The 23,160-nt window shown below is 49.1% G+C and overlaps 2 long non-coding RNA genes and 3 other non-coding genes across 5 annotated transcripts; all 5 read left to right on the top strand.

Moving 5' to 3' along the window:
• The first annotated feature begins 3,232 nt into the window (after nucleotides 1-3,232).
• LOC121104552 lies at nucleotides 3,233-4,513 on the top strand. The gene is made up of 2 exons (XR_005836859.1): nucleotides 3,233-3,524; nucleotides 4,099-4,513. It is a non-coding gene; the product is annotated as an uncharacterized LOC121104552 (long non-coding RNA).
• A 1,453-nt stretch (nucleotides 4,514-5,966) lies between these two features.
• On the top strand, nucleotides 5,967-15,721 carry LOC103669763. Its single transcript, XR_005836937.1, has 6 exons — nucleotides 5,967-6,172; nucleotides 6,702-6,861; nucleotides 8,213-8,283; nucleotides 9,886-9,958; nucleotides 13,149-13,249; nucleotides 13,356-15,721. It is a non-coding gene; the product is annotated as an uncharacterized LOC103669763 (long non-coding RNA).
• LOC121104669 lies at nucleotides 7,606-7,739 on the top strand. The gene has a single exon (XR_005837019.1). It is a non-coding gene; the product is annotated as a small nucleolar RNA SNORA71 (small nucleolar RNA).
• LOC121104671 lies at nucleotides 8,814-8,946 on the top strand. Its single transcript, XR_005837021.1, has one exon. It is a non-coding gene; the product is annotated as a small nucleolar RNA SNORA71 (small nucleolar RNA).
• Nucleotides 10,748-10,882, top strand: LOC121104672. The gene has a single exon (XR_005837022.1). It is a non-coding gene; the product is annotated as a small nucleolar RNA SNORA71 (small nucleolar RNA).
• Nucleotides 15,722-23,160: the final 7,439 nt, after the last annotated feature.

The raw sequence follows: 23,160 nt of genomic DNA, 5'->3' as shown, positions 1-23,160 counted from the left end.
ACTGCTCAAAAAATTAAAAATAGAATTACCATATGATCCAGCAATTCCCCTTAAGGGTATGTTCTTGAAACAATTAGGAATGTGGTCTTAAAGAGATATTTGTCTACCTGCGTTCATAGCAGCACTAATCATGATAGCCAAAGGTGGGAGCAACTCAAATATCCAACAACAGATGAATGGATAAAAAAAATGTGACACGCACACGTACGCACACCAGCGGAATATTATTTAGCCTTAAGGAAGGAAGGAAATTCTGAGATATGCCACAGCATGGAATAACCCGGAGGACATGCTGTTTAGTGAAATAAGCCAGACACAAAAGGACACATACTGTATGATTCCACTAACATGAGGCACCTAGAGTAGTCAACTTCAGAGACAGAAGGGAGAATGGTGGCTGTCGGGGGCTGGGGAAGCCAGGAATGGGGAATTGTTGTTTCAAAGGTACAAGTTCAGTTTTGCAAGATAAAAATTCCAGAGATTGATTGCACAACAGTGTGAATGTACTGAACGCTACTGAGCTGAATACTTAAAAATGGTTAAGATGATAACTTTCATGTTACGCATATTTTACCACAATTAAAAAATTTAATGGTAGCTGAAATAATACATTGAAACTCAGTAGTATAAGGGCTTTTTAAAAAATAGGTGTTGGGTTATAGTAAGGCAGTTTAATAAATTTTAGTATCATCATCATAATCATCATTATCACTTGATAAAAATTAATACCCGTTCCTAACTTTTAAAAATTCTTAGAATTCTAGAAACAGAATATATAACATAAACCATCTGCCAATATTATACGTAATGGTCGAATCATAGAAGCATTCTTCTGTTTTCATCCTGGAAGTCCCAGAGAAATAATTGTGGGGGGGTTGTCTGATGCCCTTGGCCAGGAAGACCCAAGGTCTTAAAAGTGAAGAATTGATGTGGTCAGTTACCATGGCAAAAGATAATGGGGCAAAGCCAAATATTATCCTGGAATGCCCAAGTATTCAAGCAAAAAAGTTAAGCCAGTAAAGTTTAAGAAATAAGCCACATAGATCTCAGTGATTTAGTTCGCAAGGAAGGTCCAGGGTTGTTGTTCAGGGAGGCCCAAGTTAATTAGCTGCGACCATCCAGATTGAGTAGTCAAGACAGTTGTTTTCAAGGATTGTCCACCATGGATAGAAGGAAAGTCCAGTGTCCCTGCTAAGGCTATCAGTCTCTAGCTAGGACTCTAGTTCATGAGGGCCCAGCCTTGCTAGTTTCTAGAGGGAGAGGGCCACTGCTTCTCATGCCTGTCCCCACGGCAAAGCCTGAGCCATTCATAACTTCCCTGAGCCCACACTGAGTCCCTCTCCAGAACCAGTGGTCCACAGCCCAGAACAAAAATGAACCAGAAGCAAAACTCGTATGAGAGAGGGTGTCAGGGTCAGAGGACCCAGCTAGGGGACCTAGGGAGAAGAAGGGATGGAGACCCAGGTGGAAGCTGACCCTGGTGGGAAGCGTCCAGTGAGGGCCTGTGGCTGTTGGAGACCCTAAAACAGGCCAAGACCCAGGCCATGTATAGCTTAGGAAGAGTCCGTCGTGCTTGAGAGGCCCTAAGGGGCTAGACTGGCCATGGCTTCCATCATGCCTCAGTCCCACCTTGCAGGAGCTGGAGCCTATTCTTTCCGAAAGAAGAAGTAACAGATGAGCAGCAAGAAGCAGAGGAGGAAGATGAACAGATACAGCAAGGTTTCCAGCATGGTGACCATTCTTAATGCAGGGACAGGGCCTGGAGCTCTTGCAGGCCTCACAAGGTTGGCTCTGGACTTCAAGCTTGGACCCTGGGCACCACCTCCTTGGAACAATCTGTCCAGAAAGCCACAGCTCCATCTCCCCAAGGGAAGGAGTTCCACACCACAGGGATCTCTCAGCCACTGTGAGGTCACAAACTCCAGGATGGTGGAATGTTGGCCTCCTAGCTCTAGCCCTAATCTGTATCAATGTGATCAGTCTGTGGAAAGCAGGACTCCTGGTACGTAATCATATAATTTTTTTGCCTGCCTCTTTAGACTTTCTAAATGGTAGTGTCTTTTCCCTATCCTTAGAAAAATATCGGGCAGGCCTCATAGCTTTTCTGATCATTCTTAGGTAATAAGTAACCACTAAAATTGCGAACACTGTTTCCATTTGATAATGACCAGTCTAGTATATAAATCACATTTTCAATAATTATAGGTAAGACTTCTCTCACCCTCTGGGGCCAAGTGTGGGGTGGGCTGCTATCTGCTGAGAGGGGACAGGAGACTTCTCCCTTATCCAAGTGTATTTCTCTTCACCAGGAGGACTCTGGCCATTCTCTTATCACCAATATCTCCAGGATCGGAACAGATGGAATAAAGATTAAGGTGGAGGGAGGACTTCTCTCCAGGTTGGGCACATATTTAACGTAGGTCTTTCTCTCTTGGCCTCTATTGCAGGGGTTTTTTGGAGAACCCAACCTTTGTTCTCCTAGGGATATGAACAGGCCAGGCCTGGTCCCCTCACCCTAGCAGGCTCCCTCTTGGGCAGTACCTCTTGGGTAGCAGGTGGGCACTCCTACTGATACCAGAGACTGGGGGAGTTCTTGGGTCCTGAGCCCTCAACCACAGCCGGTGCCAGGTTCTTGACTTTGCCTTGACAAAGAATTCAGGGGTGAATCACAGTAAAATATAGCAGAGAAGCTTTATTGCAAAGCAAAAGTACACACTCGAAGCGGAGGTTGTACAGGTGCACTCAGAGAATCTGAGTGGCATGGGTAGATGTGGGATTCTGATTTTTTAAAATTAATTTTTTTATTATTAACATATAATGTATTATTTGTTTCGGGGGTACAGGTCTGTGATTCATCAGTCTTACACAATACACAACGCTCCATCACCAAGCCACCCCATCACTCCCACCCCCCTCCACTCCAGCAACCCTTAGTTTGTTTCCTGAGATTAAGAGTCTCTTATGGTTTGTCTCCCTCTCTGGTTTCACCTTATTTCATTTTTTCCTCTCTTCCCCTATGATCCTCTGCCTTGTTTCTCAAATTGGGATTCTGATTCTTACAAGCAGTTATAACCAAGGGGTGGAATATTCATGTAGGATTTTGGAAATAGCTCCAAGAACTCCATATAGGATTACGCATGCTCTAGTGACTGCACTATGCGCAGGCGCACTCTGATTTTTCTCTTGCGGACACGCGGTTTAGAGTCAAGATCTACGAGGAGGAGTCCTCTAGCGCCCCCAGTGGAGGGGTCATTCTCCATCAGTTGCAGGCTAACTGGGGCTTTTGCGCATGCGTGCCGCAGTCGTGGCGTTATCCCGAAGGCTTCTTATGGCGACAAGCATCCTGTTACCCCATAGGTGCGAGGTCAGTTCCCTGTTCCTTGTCTTTCTTCCTCCGGCCGCTACCCAACATTTCCCTATTCTACCTGCCTCACTACCACAGATGCTACACCTGCTGAAGAAAATGACGAACCTTGGACTGAGGAGTGGGTCAGGCCTGGCTCCCCTGTGCTCCCTAACGCCAGGTAACACATATCAAGCTCCCACGTGTTTCTGCCGGAACCCCTGATACTCAGATACTCCTCTTATTCTCCCTCTTTGGGGCCGGGGGGGGGGCTATTTTAAGATATAGAATTCATAATTCTCCCTCTTTTTAATGTGTAACTGTACTGTTAATACCCTCAACTTAGAGAATTCGGAGTCACGAGCAGTCACTGTGCAGTTATTTCCTTCCTAAATTCTGCATCCGGCCCAACACCTTCTTTGGAAGGCAGCTGCCATCTTATCAGATGGAACCTTCACAAATTGCCAGTATTGGGCCATAGTTTGCTGACCACAACAGCAATTTGTTGTTGCTCAGCCGTTCATTCCTATATCGTCGTGCCTCCTTGGTGCCTTGCTGAAATGTCCCTTTTAACATCCGGTTATCCTAATGATTAGCAAGCATCAGCCACACCTCTTAGATGCCCAGCCTCCTCGAGGCACTGGGGATGCACAAATAAACTGCCCCAGATCCCCTCCCTGGCATCCTAGGAGCAAGAGGTGCAGGAGAATAATCTAGGATTGAATCGTGGCTCTCCCCTTTTTTAATCTTCTTAGGGCACCCTTGCCTTAATCTCCAGCTTGGGACAATAAGGCCCCCAGCCTGAGCCATGCATGAGGTCCAGCTCCTCCTAGGATGTCCCACGCTCATGGGGTGCTGGGTGCTGTGGAAGGGACAAGCTCTCAGCCTCCTGCTTGATGCTTCTCTCCTCTGGCTTGCAAGAGCTGATCAAAGCCAGATGGCTTTAGACCTGCGCTGATGCACAGAGCAGCCAGCAGCCACGGTGGTTTATGGAGCACTGGAAATATAAGTGGTACAAATGTCCGTGTTAAGCACGCGCCAGATTCTAAAGACTGTCAGAGGAAACAGATAGCAAATATCTCATTAATAATTTAAAGATATTAAATGCTGAAATGACAGTATTTTGGTTATATTGGGTTAAAAAATATACTATTAAAATTAATTTCACCCTTTTTTGTGCCTTTTTAATGTGGCCCTTAGAACATTTTATTTTTATTTATTTTTAAAGATTTTATTTATTTCAGAGAGAGAGAGAGCATGAATGGGGGCAGCGGGGTAGAGGGAGAAGCAGACTCCCTGCCGAGCAGGGAGCCGAAAGCGGGGTGATCGTGACTTGAGCCGAAGGCAGATGCTCAACCTACTGAGCCCCCCAGGTGCCTCAGAACATTTTAAATTATGTATGTGGCTAGCATTATATTTCTACTGGCAGCGCTGCCTTAGACTTTTCCAACAGCACATTCTCTCAGCTTCATAAATAATCCCACGGTGTCCTCTCAGTGACAGAAGCCCTTGGCTTTCTCAGAAATACAAAGTATAGCAACTACCATGCTTGGCCATTTGCTCTGTGCTTTGCTTTTGATATGAATCATTTCACATAAATCTTGAAGCAATGCTCTGAGGGGAAAGTTACGATTTTGTCCATTTTTCAGAAAAGGAAAACTCAAGCTGGGCTGAGGGGTTAGGTCATTTAGTCAAGGTCACACGGAGCATAAGAGCAAGAACAGGAGGCAGGAGAGGACACCAGGGCCTCAAGTGTGTGCATCTGACCTCTTGGTCCAGTGTCCTCATAGCTACAGCATCTGTGGTCCCTACCCATCAGAGTTCCCCAATGTTCCCACAGTCTTGGAATCTCACAGACTCTTCCCAGGTACACAATAGGGAGTGTGCTCACCTTCAGAGACCCCCCCCTCCCCCTTGGTTGCATTGGTCAGGACTGGATTTCCACTCTGTGCTGACCTAGTCAGTTCCAGGAATCTGACTGGGGCGACCCCCTCCTCGGGCACAAGGGTGTGCTGTTTATACTTCAGAATGTGGGCTGAGTTAGTGGCAGGGTTGCCTTAGGTTCAGGGAATACACATGACCCAGGGTGCAGGCAGTGTTAGTGCTTGTGAGGTTTGGGAACTATGAGCCCCTTCTCAAGCCTGTCAGCAGTGTCCCTGTAGTCTTTGCCGCTTTGCAAATCTGATCAAGTCCCTCCTGCATCAAGTACTCATTTTTGGGACAAAGTTTAGCAAAGAGCCTGCCCAACTCTCTAGGTTTATCTCCTTGTCACTCTCACGTTCCACTTTCAGGTCATCAGAACAATATTTTAACCTGGTGACTTCCGGTCAATCAGGCAAGAACCCTATTGTCCAGACTACTTGCAATCAACATGAGCTCTTGCTAATAACAGCTCCTCACGTGGAAGAGTAACCATTCCTATAAATTAATGACAAACCAGTGGCACAAGCGGAATAAAGAGAAAAGCAAAATAAGCGAGGGGATGTTATTTCCAAAATTCCAGGCTGCTCTTGGAAAGGATCCCAAGCCCTTATGGAATCAGAATTTGAGCTCCGCACCACCAGGGGGCGCGAGAGGCCCGCTTGCCCGGGATCCGCCCCGGGAGACGCCGCTCTAGGCCGCGGCCCGCGCTCCCGCTGCATTTCCGCCGGCGCTGGGCAGGTGAGGCGTGTCCTGTTGCTGCTGCTGCTGCTTCCGCCGCCGGACCGGTTCTCCAGCGCCGTCCCACGCCGCCCGGGCCCATTTCCCGCAATCCCCAGACATCCGCACCTTCCCGCGCTGTCGGCTCTGTCAGCGCCGCTGTCCTGCGTCGTAGTCGAGGAGCCCGTGGTGAGTCCACTTCGGGGATCCCTGGGCGCGTGGTCTGCGCTCCCACCACCTTCAGGGGAAACTGAGGCCTGGGGGGGGGGGACGGGGAGAGCCGGCGGAGGTCAGCCCGGATGCCGGGGTCCGATTCCCCGTCCTCAGCCCGTCCGCGGGGAAGACTCGGCCTCGCTAAGGCCCAGCAGCGGGTCCGGCGACGCGCGGGCCGAGTGCCGCGGCGCGGGGTGCGCGGCCACCTGTGTTCCCCGGCCCGAGGGGCGCCGCGGGCCCCGCGATTTTCACGCACACACCCACCCCCGGCTCCGGGCCTTGAGTCCCCCAGAGCCATTCATCCGTTGCCTACGAAGTGACCTGAGGAGCGTGAACCCGTTTTCCCGTCCCCTGTCTTTAACGGAGAGTGTGAAAACTCCGGTTGTGCAGGGCAGTTGTCTGCGCTTTCATTCGGGGGTGCTCGCAGGGCCGCAGAGGGGCAGCGTGTGATTCCTGCCTCCCTGCTTGGCACTAAAGCCCCTTCCCCGTTCTCTTCCGTGCCTAGGCCGTGCGAGCTCTGCGGCTGTCTTGGAAGCAGATGGAGACTGTCCCTTGGACGGCTTTGCGGGCCGAGCCGCAGGCAGCACCCCTTTCTGCCCCGCAGGACCGTGGTCCGCAGCGCCAGATGCCCCCCCACCCCCGTGTGCAGGGCTGAGGCCTGCTGGGTAAGTGCTGCTGCGCCTGAGCACCTTGACCAGGGAGGGGGCTCCTTGCCTTCCTGCCACAGCGCGGGGAGGGGCGTGGTCCTGGAGCGCAGGTTCTGAGACCCTTCTTGCAAAGCCCTTGCGCAGGAGGAGGCCTGGTGTGGTAGGTGGGGTGGGGTGGGATTGGGGTCAGAGAGGTCTGGGTTCAGATCCTGGTTCAGCCTCTGGCCAGCCGCATAACCTTGGCTCGGTTATTTCCTCGTCCTGAGCTTCACTTTCTTTTAGGTGGGGAAACTGCCAGAGCTCTGGGAGGACAGAGGTCTTTTGAGCCCACGGTGCCTGGCACGTAGTAGGTACTCAAGCTGTATGTGGGGGGTGAATAAACAATATAGGCATTTTTGCCAGGAGTTGGTCTTCCGGTTGATGATGGGAGATGGAATCTTTACATGAAGTGGTGATGATGCTCCGGGTCCTGGGCTTGGTGGGCAGCCGGGGGCTAATAGGGGCTTCTCTTTCTGGCTCACCTTCTACCTTTTCTTTCTTTCTTTTTTTTTTTTTAAAGCTTTTATTTATTTATTCGACAGAGATAGAGACAGCCAGCGAGAGAGGGGACACAAGCAGGGGGAGTGGGAGAGGAAGAGGCAGGCTCATAGCAGAGGAGCCTGATGTGGGGCTCGATCCCACAACGCCGGGATCACGCCCTGAGCCGAAGGCAGACGCTTAACCGCTGTGCCACCCAGGTGCCCCACCTTCTACCTTTTCTGCACCTGCATTCGAAAGTGATCATGGTCTGTCTGTGTCCTGGTCATTGATAGTGCAGGGAGAGGCGTTGCTGAAAGCGCTTCCCCGTGTTTGGAGGGTCCCTTCCTGTCCCTTCCAAACTCTGGAGCTTTCCCACACTTCCTCCTCCTCACCACCTTTTAAGTGCCTCTGGGCACCTGCTGTATTTCTTGCATGCTCTCTGCCTGGTTCAGGACGATTTCTGTTTCTGTGAGTCTTTAAAAAGGGACAAGAGCGTGGGTCCTGTCTCAGTGCATGTCTGAGTTGGTTGTGGCCCCACAGCTGTGGTCTTCTGACACTGGTCTCTAATTTCAGCAGCCCTGTGTCCTTTTCTGCCTGTGTTTGAGGGGTTTACAGGCTGCCTGTGTCCTGATGATTGGTAATGCAGGCAAAGGAAAAGTTGCCAGGCTTTCTTTACGTTCAGGGGTTCCAGAATGGGGCAGCCTTAGGTGACGGAGCACGAGGTAGAGGGAGGCAGGCGTTCAGCGCATTCACCTCCTAAGACCCAGATTCCCCCAGTGTTTTCCTGCTGGTGAGCATAGCGGTTTCCTGGACATGTAAAGCAGTGCCAAGTGCTTCTTGTCCCCTGCAGGAGTGTGTCGTGACTGCTGTTCCATGTATGTGAGAGGCGATGTCAGGAAAACCTGGATCAGGAGGTCCCAGGTAAGTGGTGTCCTGCCTGGTTCTCTAGAGCTTAAATTCTGTGCGGGCTGTGAGGCCGGAGGTGTTCAGGTGATGAGATGTGGGAATGAGTGCTGGTGAAGACTTCTTCCCAGCGTTCCCAGCTGTGTCCCCTTGAGCTGGCGGAAGCAGGCCTGGGCCCTCTTCGGCTCCTGAGAGCCCCTGATGAAGGCTCCTGTGACGTGGAAAGCGGCAGTATTGGGACGGTCAGAGGGCTGCACTTGAGAGGCAGACCGAGATTCATATCCGGTGCCCAGCGGAGTGCTCATTACGTGGCCACTCACACCCCGTCGTCCAGAACCGCGGGTCCTCAGTGTTTCTGCACCGTCAGTCTTCCCTTCATCTCTTGGGTGGAATTGGTCAGTTGTCTGTGCAAGTGAGGGGCAGCCTGTGACCTCAGGCTATCAGTCTGGTCACTGGCCTGTGCGCCAGGCTCCGAGTTCAGGCCGGTTCCCAGGCTGTTGCCCCACAACAAGGCTTCCTTTCTCGGCCTCCTCACTGCCCTTTCCTGCTCCTGCATTCGAAAGTGATTGTGGGCTGCCTGTGCCCTGGTCATCGATAGTGCAGGGAGAGAAGTTGCTGAAAGCGTTTCCCCGTGTTAGAAGGGCCCATCCCGTCCCTTCCAAACTCTGGAGCTTTCGGACACATCTTTCTTCTGATGAATTTGCGTTACTTCCTCGTACCTGGCGCTCTGTACCTCACTGAATCCCCTTTTTGCCGAGAAGGGCCCTGCCTTGGGGTGTGTCTGTTCATGGGCCAGTGATAGAGCCATGATAGGGTCCCTCTTCTTCCAGGCCCCCTTCCCTCCCAAGCTTTCTCTGCCTCTCCATCACACTTCTTCCCACACCCTCAGCCCCACCTCTCAGCCCTGGTCACGGTGGACATTGGTGATTCACTTGTCACGCCCCCTTTGCTGCGATCTTGAGGGCAGTGCCTCCGTCTTCGTGCCTGACACGTAGCACTTGGACAAAATAAGGTGGAGGAGGTTGAACTGCCATGCGGTGAGGCAGTGGGCTCATCCCATCGTGGTGTGTCAGTGGGAAGACAGGGCCCTTGAGCCTGCCAGCCTGCTCAAGGCTGAGGCAGCCTCTCCCCGGAAGTGTTTCTCTCGTCCTGGTCACGGGCTGGGCCCGTGGTCCACGGGGTGATGTTCCTGTGCCCTTAGATTGAGGGGCAGGGAACGGAGTAGTGATCGCGCTGGGCAGTACACATCGTAGTTGATACATACGTGAGCTGCCTTTACACATGAGATGGAGGACACGGGGCCTTCCCACCACCTGTTACCCTCCTGCTCCATGCTTGTCGCTGCCGGTCAGCATGGCATGCTCCCCAAAACCTGCCCTCGACAACCTTTTGACATAGACTGCTCAGCAACGGATTGTTCGCAGGCACAGAGGTTAACACCGATGTTACTGGTGCCCAGCAGACCCCTTTCTAGAGTTAAGTTGTTCTTGTCCCTGAGACAGTGGTGTGGCTGTTCAGATTCTGGTAGCAACAGGCCGCGAGCGTGGGTGCTGTGATCTGCCGACCGCCGTGCCCTCCAGGGCCCGCTGTGAGTGCTCATTTGTGCCTTGTGTCTCGCAGGTGGGTCTGCAGGTGCAGAGGCTCCGTGAGAGGTGTCGTCTTACCAGCTGGGGGCTAGGCCCTGGGGCCCGAGGTAAGATGTTTGGACTTCTCTCTGGAATTTTGTTCTGTGCATCTGTAAAGTCACATATGTGTGCCCTGGGGTTTGGATGAGGAAGTGAGATGGCAGCGGGCATCCTGTGAGCTCGCACTTGTGTCCCTGGTGTGGGCAATCCCTCACATACCGAGAAGGGACGGGCATCTAGAAAGCTGTCCAGGAAGGTGAAGGGTGCCCCGGGGCAGCTCGCTTCCTAGCGTCAGCAGCGTGCCCTCATGGAAAGCATGTAGATTAGGCACCGGAGACCTTGGGTCCAGCCTCTGAACCGACCTAGCTTCGGGACCTGTTCTCAGTTTCCACTTCATTTGAAAAACGTAGCTGGGATAGCGGTGAAGGATTTAAAAAATTTTTCGTGGTGGTGGTGTAACTGTATGATCCTGATCTCTTCCAACCCAAAAACATTTCCAATTTGTTTTTTTTTTTTTAAGATTTATTTCGGAGAGAGAGCGGGGGGAAGGGGGAGAGGGAGAGAGAAGCTCAAGCAGACTCCGCACTGAGCGCAGAGTGCATCAGCGGGGCGTGTTCCCACGACCCATGAGCTCACCACCTGAGCTGAAACCCAGGTGTTGGGCGCTTAGCCAGCTGCCACCCAGGCTTGCCAGCATTTCCAGTCTTTTATGCTGGAAGCGTCTTGACTCTCCGTGGCAGGTGTTATGGGGTCTCCGTAGGGTACCACCGAAGCTGCTGGGGCTCAGAGTGTTTCCGCTCTCCCTCCCCTTCCTCAGGCCATTCCCTAGGCCCCTGACACCAGCCTCCCTTTTCTGCTCCTGCACCCAAAATGACTGCGGGCTGTCTTTACCCTGGTCGTTGATCGTGCAGGGAGAGGAATCACTGACATAAGTTTCTGTGTGTGAAGGGTCCAGCCGGGCGTCTCCTTCCAAACCCTGGAGCTTTCCCACACTAGCTTGCTTTCTGCCATTCCCTTCGGAGCTTGGGTCTTGGCTGGCTCCCGTGTGATGCGGTGACTGGGCTAGCCCCCTGACCTGTGGGGGCTCATTCTGTCTTCTTACGTTGCAGATCCTCTTGTCAGAAAGCAGTCTATACATTTCTTTCTGTGTGGACCTCACACTGGACTAAGTTCATAATAGCGCTCCAGGGCACACGTGAGAATCGCAAGTCATGGGTTCTGCTTTACAAATTTATGGGAGTGGATGCTAGCCCGTAAGAGCACATCAGTCAGGACAGCCTGTGGATTCATAGCTCGTGTGTGTGTTGTCTTTGCTCCTTTACTGTTTCTTGAGCACATTGTGGATTGCTTCTCCAGGAGCTGTCAGTGATGTTAAATAAATGGAGAAAGAAAAGTCCAGGGGGGGCCTGCTGTAGGGGCATGGGGGAGTTCCGTCAATTCCGAGTCAGTAAACAGGTTCTCATTTGTCTTGGCCTGCCAGAAGCCGGGGGAGTTTTCTCGTCAGTCACTGATGGGAGGAGAGTGTGTTGACTGATCACCCTGTGTGTCGCTCTCCTTTCGGTGGCTTCATCTGTGCTTTGTGGGTTCTTTGGAAAGGGTGACCCCAGGGGCTGACTGAAGAAGAAATTCTCGGGCCTGTGGATCTTTGAAATCTGTATTTGTAGACTGCAGACTTCCTAGCCTGCTTTCTGGTTCATGTCCGTGAGGATATTGTGGCTGACCGGGCACGCGGTGTGGGTGTCCATCCGCAGCAGGCTGACTGGTGCCTTTCGTGCTGTGCTCTGCCGATGTGTTCCGGGAGCAGAAGCCCCGCCGTGGTGCCTTCACTCTAGACAGAGAGAGATACAGCCTGGCGCCCTGAGAGATGACAGCCACGTGTCCCTGAGAGATGACAGCCTGGTGTCCATGAGAGATACAGCCACGTGTCCCTGAGAGATGACAGCCTGGTGTCCATGAGAGATACAGCCACGTGCCCCTGAGAGATACAGCCTGGTGCCCTGAGAGATACAGCCTGGTGCCCCTGAGAGAGAATAGCCTGGTGCCCCTGAGAGATGACAGCCTGGTGCCCCTGAGAGATGACAGCCTGGTGCCCCTGAGAGAGAATAGCCTGGTGCCCCTGAGGGAGAACAGCCTGGTGCCCCTGAGAGATGACAGCCTGGTGCCCCTGAGAGATGACAGCCTGGTGCCCCTGAGAGATGACAGCCTGGTGTCTCTGAGAGGCATGTCTTGGCTCCCAGGTAACAAGGCAGTGAGGCTGGAGGTGAGGTCAAGGTGTCCACCCCTTTGACCACCCCACTTCTAGTCAGGGCTTCTGTTGTTCCCGAGACCTCTTCCCTTTCCATTCGGGTCTCTTGTTTGCAGATGGGATCCTGTTGTGCCAGGTGGTTTTGTTCCCATCTCGCGATGAGTGGAGGTAGCGAGAGTAACATGTGAACCACCTGGTGCCCAGGAGTCCTTGAAGAACCCAGAGAGTATCCTTGTCTTCGAACCCAGAGAGTACCCTTGTCTTTCACACCTGCTCTTCGCCCCCTTTGCATCAGGGGCCTGTCCTGTCCCACAGCCTAGTTCCTGGCTCAGCCAGGCTGGAGGATTCAAGGGACAATGGTGACCATTCTGGAAAAAATCACCCCATGCCCCGTTCCAGACCTGGTAATTCAAACCTCTGGGTATAGAGTCCTAGGGATTGAGTTGCGGTTCCCTCACACAGTGTCCTCAAGCTTTCATGATGTTTTCTCATTTCTCCTGCACATGGGCCTGGCACTGCTGGTCTTCACGGGCCTGGGCACCTAACCAGAACAAGTCTCGTTGGAAGTTTATCTTGTATTTGCCTTTCTTGGCTGGGTGCTATCAAGTGGCTCTTTGCAGAACAGGATGGCAGGTGCTGGGGCCTTGTGACAGGCTGGGCAGGCAAGTCATGACAGTGTGGGAGAGCTGCTGAGATGGTGGTCTATCCCTTTGCTCAATATGCAGTGGGACCTCGGGGTCCAGCCCGAGAGTGAGCGGGGAGCTGTCTTCCTGTGGATTCCCGGATGTAGTCAGTTGCCCTGATGGCGTACTGCTTGAAAGAAAGTGATTTATTATAAAACCTGGACTTGTAAGATATTTTTCCTTTACTATCCTTTCTATTCTGGCAATAATCTAGTATGGCATGCATGAACTGGGCGCTTAGGCCTGGTTGACGGGGACCCTCTCAGTGATGTCACTTGGGGGAAGGAGGCAACAGAGACTGAATGCTTGTCTGCTGCTTCTCCCTCTTAGGTCGGCCTTAGATCTGGAACTGTTGAAGGAAGTCCCAAGGCCGTGAGTCCCTGACCTTTGGGATGACTTGGCATCTGGGTTTGCCGATATGTCTCCCCAAGGTGAGTGACTGCCCAGTGCTGGGGACCCGCAGGCAGGGGCAAGCTGGTTTGCATCTCTGGGTGGGAACTCCAAACCACCAGTCTCACCTGTCTTTTGGTTTTTTAGATTCTCTTGGTGTTAGTGGACAGCAGAGGAGCAGAGGATGGAGAGGGAGTCCCCGCGGGAAGCGTCATCTCCTGCCGTGACTCAGGGCATCATGGATCAGCTCTTCACACAGGAGATGAGAGGGAAGGAGCTGGGGCTGGGCTCCACGTCAGCTGGCTCTGAGTCTTGACAGCAGTGCCCCGAGAAGCCATGGACAGGGAAGGCCAGCCCCGTGTCCCTCCGCTATGCCTGGAATGACCTTAGTGACCAAGACTGTTTCTCTAGAATTGCAGCTGCGCATCACTATTCTCCCCCCCCTCCCCCATCCAGTACACCTTATAGACTCCCTGTGTCTGCCTTCTAAGTCCGTAACACGCCGTGTGCCCCCAAGGCTGGATGTGGAGAAGTGGATCACAGGCCAGTGTTGTTTCCCTGTGGGCCTCTCCCATCGTGCTCCTGGGGCTTGGCACACAGGCTGCAGTCCGAGGTGTTGCGTTAGGACTGGGCTAGTAGCCGGCCCAGATTCAGGCCCACGAAAGAGTGAAGGTCGAGGAACAGTCAGGCCAGGGCTTCGGAAGAGTGGCTGGCGACTGGGCTGGAGTGAGGCAGGCGTTGATGTCATTGAGGAAGCTGGGGAGGCCTGAGCTCTGGGGCCTGGCTTGTGAGTAAATGCCTGCTTGTGTGGCCAGCTGTCCTAGTTTGCCTGGGATTGAGGGATTTCCCAGGACATGGGACTTTCATTGTTTAATCCAGAAAGGTCCTGGGCAAACTGGGATGAGTTGGTCAACTTACCTGGGGAGTAAAATACGTGATGTCGGCTTGAGAGGACAGGTTACTGAGTTACGGTGGGAGGGAGCAGGGTGAACGTGGGGCAGCTGCCATGGGTGGACCTCGTGGGTATCCTCAGGGTCAGGCTTTTGGAGATATTGTGGTAAAGCAGTAATTGCAATAATGTGATGGTGGTCTAAGGATGTGCATATGGGAACTTTTTAATTCCCGTGTTATAAATGGACAGGTCTCCATGAGGAAATAGGTCCCAAAGGCCATGATGAAAGGCTGGAGTTAATTGTCCAATTTCTGCATTTGAAATTGAACTTGCCTTGATGAGTTGGACACTTTGATGGGCTCTTCTGTGGGGGCAGGCGTTCTTTGTGGCTGAAGTATTCACTCTGCCAGCCAGTTCCTGACATCCAGAAGTCAAAAGTTGTCTTTTTTGCCTTTCCTGTGGACTGTCTTGACTATTTTTTTTTTAGTAGTCTTTTCTCAGCTGGTTGTAGCTGCCTGGAAAGATGCCAAGGGAAGGATCTGGGTCCACGTGAGAAAACTGTGCCTGGTTGGTAATGCTTGCTGCCGTGGAAGGACAGCAGCAGAACATGGGCCAGTACTTCAAAAGTGTGCATGGAGACACTTGGCATGTCCCACCGGGCACCAGGTCGTGCCCGCCTCGCACTGCAGCATGGGAAGCAGGAGCGATGCCAGATCTTGAGGGCCTGAGGAAATCTGAGGCGAGCATTTCAACCAGCATGACCCGGGAACCAGGCTTAACGGCAGGGAGCTTTGATCCTTGCTGGGAATGTGCAAGCTTGCTGGAGGGCCTGGTGGTGCAGGGAGTGGAGATTTCCATAGCAGAACTGCGAGCTAGGTGCATGGGGAGCTGGTCAGAGGAAGGTCCATCCATTAAAAAGAAAAGCATTTATTTATGCTGTTATGAGCCAGATGCCATGCTGAAAGCCTGTGGAACGTGCATTTGTGGTGGGCAGTGCCGGAGGTATTGGGGATACTGCTCCAGACAAAACACGGGAGGCCTCAGAGCTTCCTCAGAACTGTAGTCCGTGATGGTAAGCCATTAGCCGTGTGTGGCTGTTTAAATTGATTTAAAAATATAAGGTTCACATTACCACTTGCACCAGCCATAATGCAAGTGCTTGTAGCCGCAAGGGGCTGCCGTGTTGGGTAGTACACGTAACAGACTGTTCCTGTCACTGCAAGAAGTGTGTGTGAGAAAACCCACGGGCCCAAAGTAGTGTCAGCCAAGTCCCCAAACCCGGGCTTAATACCTAATGTAATTGGCGTTTCACCCTCCCCCAGAAATGTAGTCTTACCTGGTCCGTCAGAAGTTTTCTGATGGGTGCCTGGGAGTCTACCACAGGGACCCCCTCCATCCCCACAGGAAGATGAAGTAATCTGCGCGTTTGGACCCAGTCCTCTTCCCCCTAAGGGAAAGCGTTGTCTGGAACAGTTCTTTTCTTTTGCAAATAAGTTTCTTGCCCTACCTCCCTTCCATGAAAACCTTTCATTTTGTTCAATCCCCTGGAGCGCCCCTCTGCCTGTTAGATGGGATGCTGCCTGACTTGTGAATTGTTTAATAAAGCCAACTCGATCTTCGAATTTACCTGGTTGAATTTTGTTTGACATCAGACAATACTGGTTCAGAAGGTTAGGAGTTCAAGCCTAATAATATGAATGAAGAGTGTTGCTGGACACCTTTACAGAAGAGCTGTTACTTGAGTCTGAAGAGGATTGGTGCCACGTCCCTGCTGATCAGGGTAGTTCTGAGTGTTGGTGGATAAACCTGGGGCAGCAACCTGTGAGATCACTGGCTTTGCAGTCCCACAGAGCCGGGGTCTAGTCCACGGGTGGCATAAGGCAGGTTTGTACTACCTGACCCTGGTAGTTTGTACTACCTGACCTGGCCTCTTGTAAAATGAGAACCACAGCTTTGCAGGAATATGGTAAGGTAGGGATAAAACAGACTGGTGTATGAAAAAGCCTGTGTAATGTGTCCCTTCAGAATGTTCAGTAATTGATAGCTCTTCCTATTATTTATTAAAGGCTCCTCTGCACCCTACCAAGATCGATCATATTTCTTTTTGGTCTTGGGGGCTTTCAGGATGTAGCCCCTAAAGCCAAAGTTTGTGGGAAAGCGAAAATAGTTGCCTTTTACAACAAAAGACGTATATAATATAATTAATAGATATTTAGAAACATTTATCTCCAAATTAGGGGATAAGTACTTTTCTCAAGCATACAAAGGGTATATGTATAAATACTATTCATGTTCTAGGTTATAAAACAAGTGGCAGATACCAAGAATCAGAGTCCTACAGACTACCTTTGTACTACAGTATATATGTAATAACAAGCAAAAACAGATTTGAAAAAAATCCCTGGTTGGGAAATTTAAAACAGGTTTTAAAATACCTCATCAAAGATGATACCATAAGAGGAATTAGAAATATTAACAAGTGAACGATAATAAGAATTTATACATACCAAATTTCATGGGATGTAGCCCAAATAATTTCTAAGAAATTTATGCCTTGTGCTTAAATTAGGAAAAAGACAAATTTAATAAGTAACAAAGAAAATAGAAGTAATGAGAATAAAAAAGTGGAAATAAGCCAAAGTTAAGGAGTAATATAGATTACTTTTTGTCTATAAAAGTTTATACTTTGATAAAATGAACATATTTCTAGAAAACAAAATTGCCTTAAGGAGAGATGGAAAACTTGAATAGTCTGATAAAGCCCACAGGGGACAGTTCTACAAAGTCGGATTTATTTGCCTGTTGTAACATGAACTTTTCTTGGTCACTATCAAAGCTGTGATTTTCTGACAAGAAATCTTGGATCTGTCCTTGAATGAATATATAACGATCCAAACATATATCTCGTTGGGGACAATTGAGTACAATCCACTTGGAGGGGCGTGTCGTCTCCATGAGGCTTTGGCTTCAGACTGTCTACAGTTTTGTCAGAATTCAGCTGTAGACAGGTCACGCATGAGAAACATTGGTCAGGCTTTTAAATTTTTCCCACCAATGTTGAAGATCACAGACATCTACTCCCCTCTACTAAGGTGCCAAGACTGAATAGCTCCAGCGAACGTAGTAATCAGTGGAAGAGAGTGAAAGCCTCTTTTGAGGAATAACACTTTCTGAGGATGTGGTGAAGGATTACCTTGGACTAAGAACATATGAACTGTGAAGACATTGATAAACCAATAGCTGTAGGCTTATATCCTAAAGTGTACTGTGATTGTCACTGACCGGCAAGGATGTTGAAACCTTAAAATCACTCTGTAGACAGTTTTTGTACCAGTCTTTGCTTGGACAGGAGTATGTTTCTCCTAATCTGAAAAGTATACAATTGTTCAGTTTTTATATTAATATAGTCTATACGTAATTAACTCAGGAAGATGGAACTTCTTTTGTCACTTTTTTGTGGTTTTTTTATCCTAAATTTGGTAAACAGAGCTCTCACAAGTTTTGAGTTGATTAAAACTTAGAGAATGATACAATCTAATAGCTTTTATCCTTTCTAAGGGGAAGGGGCAAATCTTTGTGTAACCTGGTGGCCACTCAAGGAAATCCAAAGATAGTTTAGGACTAAAAGACATTTTAAGCATTTTATTCAGAATTTGGGAAAGGAAAAGGCAAGAATTGTCAGAGGACAAAATAGGGACACATCACACTTTCCAAAAGAAAAAGTTACTGCAAGACAGCATTTTAAAAACCACAGCGATGAGGCGCCTGAGTGGCACAGCGGTTAAGCGTCTGCCTTCAGCTCAGGGCGTGGTCCCGGTGTTCTGGGTTCGAGCCCCACATCAGGCTCTTCTGCTATGAGCCTGCTTCTTCCTCTCCCACTCCCCCTGCTTGTGTTCCCTCTCTCGCTGGCTGTCTCTATCTCTGTCGAATAAATAAATAAAATCTTAAAAAAAAAAAAAAACCACAGCGAAAAGTAAATAGCTATTAGAAACAACTTTTTTTTTTTTTTTTTTAGAAATAAGGAACTTTTGTTAAGACGAATCAAGAGTATACCAGACATAACATCCAGATGGCCAACAGAGACATGAAAAGATGCTCAGCATCACTCATCGTCAGGGAACTGCAAATCAAAGTCACAATGACATATCACCTCATATGAGTCAGAACGACTAGTATCAAAAAAGTAAGCTATGTAGACGTGGAGAAAAAGAAACCCTTGTGCCCTGTTGGTGGGAATGTAAATTGGTGCAACCATCATGGAAAGCAGTGTGGACGTTTCAAAAAAAGTTAAAAGAACTACCACATGATCCAGTAATCCCCCTACAGGATATTTACACAAATAAAATGGAAACAGTAATTCGAAAAAGATATAGGCACCCCTATGTTTACCGTAGCGTTACTTACAATAGCCAAGATAGGGAAGCAACCCAAGTGTCCATCGACAGATGAATGGATAAAGATGTGGTGTACATATATGTGTATACACGCGTGCCCACAGACACACAATAGAATATGCAATATGTTGCCATTTGCAACAACATGGATGGATCTAGAGGGTATAATGCTAAGTGAACTAAGTCCATTTGAGAATGAAAAATACCAAACAATTTCACACGGGGAATTTAAGAAACAAAGCCAACGAAAGAGACAAAAACAGACTTTTAAATATAGAGAACAGGGGCGCCTGGGTAGCGCAGTCGTTAAGCATCTGCCTTCGGCTCAGGGCGTGATCCTGGCGTTCCGGGATCGAGCCCCACATCAGGCTCCTCGGCTGGGAGCCTGCTTCTTCCTCTCCCACTCCCCCTGCTGTGTTCCCTCTCTCGCTGGCTGTCTCTCTGTCACATAAATAAATAAAATCTTAAAAATAAATAAATAAATAAATATAAAGAACAGACTGGTGGTTGCCAGAGGGCAGGTGAGTGGGGGGATGGTGAAATAGGTGAAGGGGATTAATAGTACACTCCCCCCCATGAGCACTGAGTTATATATAGAATTGTTGAATGCATATATTGTACACCTGAAACTAATATAACAGTATATCAGTTATACTGGAATGAAAAAAAAAAAAGTATCTGGCACAGAATAAAATAATTTTACCAAAACCCCCTGAAATTCTAATTTTATTTGTGTGTGTGCCAACCATGTAGCAGTGTTCAGTAAAGGATTTATTTATTTATTTATTTATTTATTTATTTATTTATTTATAAAGATTTTATTTATTTGTTTGACAGAGACAGCCAGCGAGAGAGGGAACACAAGCAGGGGGAGTGGGAGAGGAAGAAGCAGGCTCCCAGCAGAGCAGGGAGCCCGATGCGGGGCTCGATCCCAGGACCCTGGGATCATGCCCTGAGCCCAAGGCAGACGCCCAACGACTGAGCCGCTCAGGCGCCCCATCAGTAAAGGATTTATAAATCTTTCTTGTGGATGAATTCATTGAGCCAACTTTGTCAAAAATTTTTAATACAGGTGTTTGTTGTTTAGGAACAGTGCAGGTAGTATAACCCAAGTAAAAAAATTGTTACTGAAATTTGTGTGTTTACAGTATAACCTTTTTATTATTTTTATTAGACACTTTAAAAATGAATCTTATTTTCAAAATATAATTAACCTTATGAACATATTACATAAACAGTGCACATATCCTAATGAATTTACCATCATAATAAACTAATAATTCCTTTAAACTACATGTATTATCTCGTACACATACTTGCATCTCCCTGTAATTATGCCTAATATCACCTTAGTCATTTTTGTTAATTACCATTATTAGCAAAGTAAACACTAGACTCCAGAAAACTAGAAGACAGGAAAACAATGACTAGCTATTTTTCTCCATTAGTTTGCATTTAATATTATCTTTTTATATTTAAGCATATCACCCATCTGGTTAATTTATAGCTATTTTAAGTATATAAGAATAAGGGATAAATTAGCTAGGTTTAGTGACCAAAGTTCAAAGACTTTTTAGCTTAGAAAGCGTCCAGTATCCAAAAATATTTATCCATGAATTCAAATTGACATTTGAGGTTTTACAAAAGTGAAGGATCTAAAAATTACAATTTTAGCTAAAACATGGTCTTTATGATTGGTAGTGCTATAAAGATTATAAGATTGAAGGCAGCCCTGCACCCACCATTGGGAGGCCTCCCTAATACCTGACACCCCCCCGGATGCAGGCTGTGCCCACCGCTGCCAGGGGCACATCTTTCATGAGACCCAACAGGGTTCTTTAGGAAGAAATGCCAGCAAACCGAAGCATCCAGCGATCAGGCTGACAGGCTGAGCTCTTAAAATACAAGGGAATGTCAATTTTTGGTCGCAGATTTTGGCTGAAAATTACCGGAGCATTCTGATAGCCAGTTAGGGAAATTCCAAACAGGCTGTTAACATACGCTCAGATAAGGGAGCCCCAGAGATAGGCCAAGCTGTTCTTCCAGCTTCAGAAAGGTCCCACGGGAATGAAAGTGGAGAAAGAAGATGGGTCACCCACGGGCATCAGGAGGACTCTTGCTGAATTGTCCCAGAAGGTTTGGGGCTGAAAGAGTCAGGGGTGGCAGAAATGGTCAGATCAGAAAAGTCATCCATCATCTTGGAAGGGGGTGGGGTGTGTTATGGCATTGGGCAGACCCCTCACAAAGCTGCCTTCTCCATGAGAGAGGAAAGATCAGGTGACAGGCTGGACACCAGTGGGGCTGCCCAATGTTTGGGACCAGGGAATACCCCAGGACCTTTACATGTCTCTGAGGGAATAAGGACAATGGGGGAAGAATTTCCTAATAGTTCAATAAATGGGGGCACAGAGATTATACTTAATTTAGCCAACATAAAGAAAGGAGACCTTTTCCCACCCTAGTTTCGTGGTGTAAGATGCATACCTGATATTCACAGGAGATATTGAAGGAACCGGGCTTTACATCTAGATGCTGTCTTTGGCCAATATCCCAACTGTTGGGGCATCTCGTACTAGAAGGTGTTTTCCCCAGTCAAGGCAGACAGCTTCCTCCCCCCCCAAATGGGAAAGGTTAGTTTTACGAATAAAGCTTTGACAATTAGAAAATCTCCAGGCGTCTTCGGCACTTTCATGGTTCAGTGGCACAGACATTGTGGTCCAGGGCCTTGCTTCCTGCAGAGCTCCCACACTTCTTGTAAAACCTAGATTTCTGTGTAGCCTGGCACATGTTTGGCCCTCAGCAAGTTTAGGTATCTTCTACCTAGTGAGGGTACATCGTGGGGCTAGAAAAATCCACAAGGGCTTTGCCCTTAAGATAGTCTCTGATGGCTTTATTAGTGAGAGCAGCCACTCTGGGGGCAAGGTTGGAACTTTCTGTCTTCCCCTAGGATGGGCTAACCCAGGGTTTTCGGCAGAGTAGGATATGCTGGGAGAACATCTTTCCTTTGTCAGTAGTTCTCAACATGGTGCTATTTTACCCACTGCATGGGGCTTCTGGCAATGTCTGGACACGTCATTGGTGGGCACCATTGTGTGTGCGGGGGTGTGCCACTGTCTAGTGGGTAGAGGCCTGGGAGCTGCTGAACATCCTACAGTGTAAAAGGATGGCCCATGACAACAACGAATTATCTGGCCTAAAATGTTCAACATGCTGAGGTTGAGAAAACTTGGTTTAAATCAAGCCTTTTCTATGGCATGTCTCACCATCTCTGCATCTCAGCTACAGACCACGATGTGAATGGGGCTCCCAAGAGCTGTACAGTGCACAGCCTTCACAACCATACGTGGCACCCCTGCACACCCACAGGGGAAGATGGGGGTAGGCATGCCTCGGGGGTAAGCCTGGCACTGTGCTCCCCAGGAGGAAGGAGAACGGCTGTGAGGTTGCAGAAACAGAAAAGGAAGGGGCAGAGGGGGAGGAAGGACAGTTTTTACAGTTGCTCTCCAATAGCTGATGGCAAGGGCAACAGAGGAGATAGAATAATCTACAGGGAAAATCATAACTCTGATAATTAACTGAGCATTCCAGGATGATATTTCACTTCGGTTCGTTCTCTTTCACCGTCCCGGCTGACCATCTCACGGCTCCACTTTTAGACACCTTGGGTTTTCCTGGCCAAGGTTGTCAGACATTCCGGCTCATTTCCTGGGCCTTCCAAGATAAAAAGGCGACACCTCTGTGATCTCATCACAGGTATGATTTTGGTTGATGGTGCAAGACAGACTAAAAATTTGAAAATCTGTCATCCTACTCCTTGTCTAGGAAGGGGTCTTTAATAACGAGGAGTGGACGGTGATGATCGTGCTAGTTTATCGGTCTAGCACAGTGCGGGCCAAGAATCGCCCTGAGCACTTTCCACATAGTTTATTTCAATCTCTCCTCTTCCCCACGTCATGATGTCAAACGACGCGTGCAACTAAGTCATTCAACACGTTTAAGGTTGAGCAGGGGGCTGCGAGTGGCATGGTCATTGGCCACTGCTTGTGCTATTTTAAAACTGAGGATTCTGGGGGATTGCGGAGAGCCGAGGAGAGGGAGCCACTATTCGAAAGAAGGCCAGGCTTGCCTCCAGCCTGAGCTCTTTATTACTCTTGTGCCCAGGTAGGACATGTTAGCACATCTCCTAATTGAAAACCAGACCTGTATTCATGGTATAAATCCTATCTATTGGTGGTGGATTATTCTTTTAGACCACGGGTGGACACCGCGTGGCCCGAACTCAAATCTGGCCTGCCGCCTGTTTTTGTAAATAAAGTTTTATTGGAACACAGCCACGCCCGCTCGCTGGCTGTCTGGCTGTTCTCTGCTACAATGGCCGTGAGGAGTAGTCCCGATGGAGACAAGATGTGTGGTAAAAGCCTGAAAAATCTGCTCTCTGGTCTGCTGGCCCCTGTTTTCGGCTGTAAGCTTGAGGAAGACTTTGACCCCCTCCCCCCACAGCACTGAGCCCAGACACAGAGGCCAGTGCAGGACACTCATCAGCAAATTGAAATCGAGGTTTGTTGACTAAATGTGGAACTCATGTAGCGGCTGGCTGGTCTCTGCTCCCATCTCAGTGAATATTATGCACCAAGGAAGTGGCAACACAAGGTTTTAAGCCCACGTT

The sequence above is a fragment of the Ursus maritimus genome, unplaced genomic scaffold (genome assembly GCF_017311325.1).
Source record: "Ursus maritimus isolate PB19 unplaced genomic scaffold, ASM1731132v1 scaffold_22, whole genome shotgun sequence".
Lineage (NCBI taxonomy): Eukaryota > Metazoa > Chordata > Mammalia > Carnivora > Ursidae > Ursus > Ursus maritimus.
The sequence above is the reverse complement of the archived record's forward strand: the minus strand, read 5'-3'. Positions and strand labels throughout refer to the sequence as shown.